Source organism: Stomoxys calcitrans, chromosome 1 (assembly GCF_963082655.1).
Source record: "Stomoxys calcitrans chromosome 1, idStoCalc2.1, whole genome shotgun sequence".
NCBI lineage: Eukaryota > Metazoa > Arthropoda > Insecta > Diptera > Muscidae > Stomoxys > Stomoxys calcitrans.
Window position 1 is genome coordinate 123452442 of NC_081552.1, and position 8247 is coordinate 123460688.

Sequence of the window (8247 nt, forward strand, 5' to 3'; positions counted from 1 at the left end):
CCTAACCCTTTACAACAAAAAAAATATTTTCCTAATATTTATGACCATTTAGCGAAGAGAGTTGGATTTAATGATTTTGACAAAATCGCGACTGCTGTCAAAAGAAGTAGTATTATTGCTATACTTTTTTTTTAAATATGGATAAAATGGATTTCAGAAATCTCACTCCTTTGAGAAGTTTTTTCATTTGATTCTTGGGATATAACAAATTGCCGACAAGCCAAATTTCCCCCAAAGCATAACGGAAAAAATTGTTGTTACTGGTTTCAGTCGTTCAATTTACGCCGATACCTCTTTCTTAGCTTGAGCAAAAATTTTCTATTTTATTTTTGTGTATTTTTCGTCGTCAATGGGTTAAAACAAGTTTTTTAAAGACCAAGCCGCAATGTAATTTTTTCAAAAGATAACATTTTTGTTATCGTTTTAAACAAAAATGTATTATAATTTTTTTTAAGCTCAAATTTTCATGGAATTTTTTGCCAAAATTTTTTTTATAAAAATTTAAAGACAAACATTTAACAAAATTTTTTCTAAGATGTAATTTGCTTGTTAGTCTGAAAAACTTTTCCAATATAAATTATTTGAAGCACATCAGCAATAAGATGAAAAATTTTGAGGATTCGGAAACACAATTTTAAAACCCCGAAATAATCACTCAGATTAATTTACATTTTAAAATAATTATTTCAAATACAATAATTTCATTTTTTTCTTCGTATTCCATAATTTAAAATACAGTATTTAAGTTGATTGATTCGGAGCTCAAAGTGATTAAGGGAAGAAATATCTAGTAGCAATTTGTTAGTTCTGTTGGCTTTGACCGTATATTTGAATACAGTGAAATATTGTTTACTTTACTTTTTGAATTCTTGATAATGATTTCTTTATGTGTTATGTAAGAAAATCTTTAATGAAATTTGACGAATCAAATTACATGTTTACAAATAGCATTTAACATGATTTTGTTGAAATGTTGAGCAGTGAGTTATATAACACCACTCACATCTACGCCAAAAATATCCTAAATTGATCTATTTGGGTATAATTGTCATATAGGCCGATCTCCCGATTAATTGCTCGCCTTCTAAAAAGCAAACTTTTCCAAAGCCATAATGGTGCTTAAAATCCTTAATATTATATTTAATAATAAAACGAAATTTTTGATATATTTAAATTAAGCAGATTTAATTATTTTATGTATTTCGGGGAAAAAATAATTAGATTTTTTATAAAATTATAAAAATTATTATGCATTAGTCATTAAACGCATTCCAAATACATTGTTAAATAATGTATTCTATTAAACGAATTATATAATGCTTCTTTCGAACATATAACAAGAATTTATTCTTTTTCTAGGACATCTCCCGTGTTAAGAATAACTATAATAATAAGCTATAGAGGCTGTCGATTACCTTCTCATATCCCATTGATTTCCTTTTCCCACTGAAAAGGATTCGTTTTCTCTTGTTCGTTTTTCGAATTTCTCCCTAGACTTTAGACAATTACATTATGGTGTACCAGTCAAAATTGACCTTCTTTATCATCCACAATGAAATACCCATGTTTTTCACGATCACTTTTTTGAAAAAATACAAAAGCATCACTGATAACATATCATTTTTATTACAATTTTATCATAAATAATGGGAATGCCCTATTGAATGAAATTAGAAAGTCAGTTTGCTTCAAAACCTATTACCTACAAAAAGAAATCCAAAAAAATATTAATTTTCAATGTGAAACACTAACTTAATACCCACCTTAAGTGAGGACATGTGTTAAAATAATATTAGTCAGCTGACTTTTATCTTTGAGAGCAAGTTTTATATTACACTTACGTTTGCCCATCAAATAATTGGCAAAGAAAGAAAATTGTTTATAGCTGCGAAAACGTAGAAATCTCTTGGTGTTTCTGATTTTTAGTTCTACCACCTATTCTTATTTGCGTGCAATAAATTAGGAAATTTTTACGACATGCTAAGACGTGGTGAATATCATAGACATATAAGAAAATAGTTGAATGCCGTTTCTTCCGGACATATTTTGTATAAAAAAAATTAGCGCCATCATTTAAGCAGAATGTGGATGGTTCTTCATGAAAATTGGTCAAATTTAATTTTTTTGAAATATTTAACAAGTATAGTTGCTTAATAACCGACACAAACAATAACCTATTGAAATCATAAAGAGAAATCATTGAGAGCAAAAATGAGCGCAAATGAAAACAAGTAAAAGCGTGCTAAGTTCGGCCGGGCCGAATCTTATATACCCTCCACCATGGATCGCATGTGTCGAGTTCTTTTCCCGGCATCTCTTCTTAGGCAGAAAAGGATATAAGAAAAGAGTTGCTCTGCTATTAAAACGATATCAAGATATGGTCCGGTTCGGACCACAATTAAATTATATGTTGGAGACCTGTGTAAAATTTCAGCCAATTCGTATAAGAATTGCGCCCATTGGGGCTCACGAAGTAAAATAGAGAGAACGATTTATACGGGGTCTGTATCGGGCTATAGACCGATTCAGACCATAATAAATACGTTTGTTGATGGTCATGAGAGGATCCATCGTACAAAATTTCAGGCATATCGGATAATAATTGCGACCTCTAAGGGTGAAGAAGTCAAGATCCCAGATCGGTTTATATGGAAGCTATATCAGGTTATGAACCGATTTGAACCTTATTTGACACAGTTGTTGAAAGTAAAAAAAAAATACGTCATGCAAAATTTCAGCCAAATCGGATAGGAATTGCGCCCTCTAAAAGCTCAAGAAGTCAAATCCCCAGATCTGTTTGTATGACAGCTATATCAGGTTATGGACCGATTTCAACCATACTTGGCACAGTTGTTGGATATCATAACGAAATACTTCGGGCATAAATTCATTCAAATCGGATAAGAATTGTTCCCTCTAGAGGCTCAAGAAGTCAAGACCCAAGATCGGTTTATATGGCAGCTATATCAGGTTATGAACCGATTTCAACCATACTTGGCACAGTTGTTGGATATAATAACAAAACACGTCGTGCAAAATTTCATTTCAATCGGATAAGAATTGCGCACTCTAGAGGCTCAAAAAGTCAAGACCCAAGATCGGTTTATATGGCAGCTATATCAGGTTATGAACCGATTTGAACCATACTTGGCACAGCTGTTGGACATAATAACAAAACACGTCGTGCAAAATTTCATTCTGATCGGATAAGAATTGCGCACGATAGAGGCTCAAGAAGTCAAGACCCAAGATCGGTTTATATGGCAGCTATATCAGGTTATGAACCGATTTGAACTATACTTCGCGCAGTTCATAACAAAACACGTCGTGCGAAATTCCATTCCATTCGGATAAGAATTGCGCTCTCTAGAGGCTCAAGAAGTCAAGACCCCAAGATCGGTTTATATGGCAGCTATATCAGGTTATGGGCCGATTTGAACCATACTTGGCACAATTGTTGGACATAATAACAAAACACGTCGTGCAAAATTTCATTCTGATCGGATAAGAATTGCGCACGATAGAGGCTCAAGAAGTCAAGACCCAAGATCGGTTTATATGGCAGCTATATCAGGTTATGAACCGATTTGAACTATACTTCGCGCAATTGTTGGACATAATAACAAAACACGTCGTGCAAAATTTCATTCCAATCGGATAAGAATTGCGCACTCTAGAGGCTCAAGAAGTCAAGACCCAAGATCGGTTTATATGGCAGCTATATCAAAACATGGACCGATATGGCCCATTTACAATACCAACCGACCTACACTAATAAGAAGTATTTGTGCAAAATTTCAAGCGGCTAGCTTAACTCCTTCGGAAGTTAGCGTGCTTTCGACAGACAGACGGACGGACGGACGGACGGACGGACGGACGGACAGACGGACGGACATGGCTAGATCGACATAAAATGTCACGACGATCAAGAATATATATACTTTATGGGGTCTCAGACGAATATTTCGAGTAGTTACAAACAGAATGACGAAATTAGTATACCCCCCATCTTATGGTGGAGGGTATAAAAATTCATGATGATTCGCCGAAACTTTCATTTTAATACTAAGAAATTCACAAAGACAACCACACTTGAAAGATTAGGATCGGCCTATAAATAGTGTGTTAGGAATCAGTACAAAATTCAGCTCTGACTTAATGACCAAATATCACCGCCATGCGTCGATTCCTTCACCCAATAGCTACCACAATTTAAAAAAAAAAATTGTGGTAACTTTATCAATTCCACAGTAACAGAAAAATTTTGACAACTTTCGATTTAAAAAAAAATAAAATCCTGGCTACGTCCCAAAGTACCATCTTCAGTTGAATTATATCCGAAGCTTGCACATACTAAATTGCAACGCTGCAAGGGAGGCGGCACGTTGAACTCCGTTTATGAAAGAAATTCTTAGATATCATTAATTTGAAAAAGTGGCCACCTTAAAACCTTTCTTCGTCATATAGAGAAGCTTTTACTCAATTTAAGTTAACATGTTGTAATTTTTTTGCTGAATTAACTTAAACTTATTGTTGTATGTTCTAAATCAGTATGTTTGCCTGACACTTTGTATTTTAAACATACTTGTGCCTAGACATTTGAACTGGTAAGCTGCTGCCTCTCACAATTAAACTCAAACACTGTCACACTGAACACTAAAACCTGCCTTTTTCCATTTTTGATTCATTACACTGATTTACATATCTGGGAACCTGATGAGTTCCTTAAAAACTTGAGAAATTAGCCCGAATTTGTACATACACAAAGAGTTTACTTTTATGATATTCTTGTTCTGTTCGTTCTTTAATGGTCTTCCATAATTTATTCAGTCTTCAAGAATTTTAATGTCTGCAGATGATCTGAAACTGTTTTCTAATTTAGATTCTCCGTGGGCGTGGGAACGATCGAAAATAACCAAATCTGTGTTTGTTTAATTAAGAGTTTTTTTTCGTATGCTTTGCTTGCTCAGGAAGCTACCTTATGGGTACTACTACGAATCTTATTGGAGGGTATACCACCTTGGTGGAGAGTATACCACCATGGATCGCATTTGTCGAGTTCTTTGCGCGGTATCTCTTTTTAGGCAAACAAAGAATACTGAACAAGAACTGTTATGCTATTGGAGCTATATTAAGCTATAGTCCGATTCGGGCCATAAATGAATGCTGAACATTGTAGAAGTCATTGTGTAATATTTCAGTTAATTCCAATAGGAATTGCGCCTTGTAGGGGCTCAAGAAGCAAAATCGGGAGATCGGTTTATATGGGAGCTGTATCAAGCAATTGATCGATTCAGACCATACTGAACACGCATGTTGAAGGTTATGAAAGAAACCGTTGTACAAAATTTCATCCAAATCGGATGATAATTGGGCGCTCAATTGGCTCTAGAAGTCGAGATACAAAATCGGTTTATATAACAGCTATTCCAGATTATAACCGATTTGAATCATACCTAATACAGGTGTTGGACATGGTATCAAAACACTACGTGAAAAATTTCAGTCAAATCGGTCGAGATTTGCGCCCTCTAGAGGCTCAAGAAGTCAAGACCCAAGATCGGTTTATATGGCAGTTATATCAAAACATGGACCGATTTGGCCCATTTACAATCCCAACCAACCTACACTAATAAAAAGTTTTTGTGCAAAATTGCAAGCGGCTAGTTTTTCTCATTCGAAAGTTAGAGTGCTTTCGACAGACAGGCAGACGGACGGACGGACATGGCTAGATCGACTTAAAATGACGATCAAGAATATATATACTTTATGGGGTCTCAGATGCATATTTCGAGGTGTTGCAAACAGAATGACGAAATTAGTATGCCCCATCTTGGGTCTTGACTTCTTGAGCCTTGAGGGCACAATTCTCGTCCGTTTTGACTGAAATTTCCCACGTGGTGTTTTGGGGTCACTTCCAAAAACTGTGCTAAGTACGGCTAAAATCGTTTAATAACCTGGTATAGCTGCCATGTAAACCGATCTTGTATCTTGACTTCTTAAGTCGTTAGAGGGCGCAATTCTCATCCACTTTGGCTGAAATTTTGCATGAGGTGTTCTGTTATGACTTCCAACAACTTTGCTTAGTTTGGTCTAAATCGGTACATAACCTTTTATAGCTGCCATATAAACCGATCTGGGATCTTGACTTCTTGGGCCTCTAGAGGGCGCAGTTATTATCCAATTTGGCTTAGGTTTTGTACAATGGCTTCTCCCATGACCTTTAATATACATGTGAAATATGGTCTGAATCGATCTATAGCTCGATACAGCTCCCATATAAATCGATCTTCCGATTTTGCTTCTTGAGCCCCTTCAAGCTGCAATTCTTATCCTAATGACCTGAAATATTAGACAATGACTTCTACAAGGTTTAGCATTCAATTCATTATAGTCCGAAGCGGATTACAACTTGATGTAGCTCCAATAGCATAACAGTTCTTATTCACTATTCTTTGTTTGTCTAAAAACAGATAACGCGCAAAGAACTTGATAAATGCGATCCATGTAAGATTCGGCCCGGCCGAAGATCAGTGAGCTCATTCTGGTCCAAAGGACGGATCACCGCGGGAACAGGGTGACCATTGGTTATGTAAAGACGCCAATAACCCGCGTTGTCATATCGAGCATCATACGCACTCAGTATTTGTGCAAGAGCCGGTGCCGTCCGGCCTCTCACTAAGACTCTCCGCTCGATACCGCTGAGTATCGCGACTGGCGTTGCAGCTACTCTATATGGAGCAAACTGTGGACGCGCCCGGTAGCTCGCAGCTAAGCTTCTCGTAACAGCAATGAACACCACACAGATCGGACCTCAATGTTTCAGCCTGTGGGGTGCTCACAGCTGTTCCGTGCCGGGATTGTTGAATGATAAAAAATTAGATGTCTTTTGAAAAGATTTGCTTAATTAACAATGTAATATGTCACTTTCGATTTTTCAATTTTTTGCGGATGTGGCTCACAGTGCATCAAGTTGTAACGCATTTTAATTTTTAGAATTCAAAAACATTTTGATCAACTTTAAGCCTGCATTTTCCCTATGTTCCTTGATTGCTTCCATCGACTATTTTACTTCCATTAATTACAATAATGAACAGGGAAAACGAATTTTTTAATACATGGGCGTCTAAGTCTAATATATATAGCACATGCATTGTTAATAGTATACGAGTATAATTAATTTAAGTTTAAAGAAATTTAGGAACTTTTGCAACAAAAATTATCATATATTATTCTAATACTACACATATATTCTTAAATTCTAGACAATCGCTTTGAGTTCCAAAAAACACATTTTACTCAAAACACATTTTAAGTAATAAAAATATAGAAATCAGAAAAAGCACGTAGTTTTTTGAAAAACGTATTATTCATGTTTGATATTAAAAAAACGGGTTATTTTAATTAATAGTTAGATGAATTGTATTTCCTAATATGTTGATTTTACATAGTTAAATCAAAGCCAATGGAATTTCTTTAGTTTTCAACCTAAAAACAAAACATTCCAAGTAAAATATTTTGGTTTCGATTTTCAAAAACCGTCAATGGCTTTATGTAAATAAACAAACCTCCTTAGTTCATCGATTGATGGATATTATTTTGCCAACTCGATGGGCGGAAGACAGTTTCTTGCTGAGTAAATGAAATATCATATCGAACGAAAACTGGAACGTATTTTTGAAGTTATTTATATTTAATATCAGTTATTAGCGTAGATAGTATACATTTGCGTTGGCGTAGATCTTGATGAATTTGATTTCACAGAGTGAGAGAATCGCCACGTAGTCAATATTTCTTTCATTATTTCCTATTTTTTTCCGCTACTCCGATCTGATTCACACATCAGATTAACTACAATGTGAGTCTTCTTGCAATCAGTATAAACTTGGACTCTTGACAAGTGAATGAAAATACAAAAGAATAATTCCAATGCAATTCACATTAATTTGATTAAAGTTTTCGACATAATATATTTTTTAATTGCACAGTGTTCTAATTCTGAGTATATAAATCCGATGACTTGGAAAAAAGCAATTCTATAAATATTTTTAATATATGATAAAAAAAAACATTTTTGCTGAAAAGTGTTAAAACAATTTCTTTATTGTTCTGCGGTTGCCTTTTTTTAAATCCTATGTAGATTTGGTCATTTTCTGTGTGAAACCCTTTTTTTACATCAAATACAAACAGCGCAACTGCAAACGGTTTTCCCATTTCTGATTGTATTTTGAAAAATCGTTGGCTTTG

General features: G+C 34.8%; 1 protein-coding gene across 1 annotated transcript in view; it reads right to left on the reverse strand.

Moving 5' to 3' along the window:
• The window catches only part of LOC106092992 (uncharacterized), an 85731-nt gene extending 77834 nt beyond the window's left edge, over positions 1-7897 (reverse strand). The window contains exon 1 of the transcript XR_009398759.1: positions 7569-7897. The gene's annotated coding sequence lies outside the window, so the exon portion shown is untranslated. The remainder of the gene's footprint in view (positions 1-7568) is intronic.
• Positions 7898-8247: the final 350 nt, after the last annotated feature.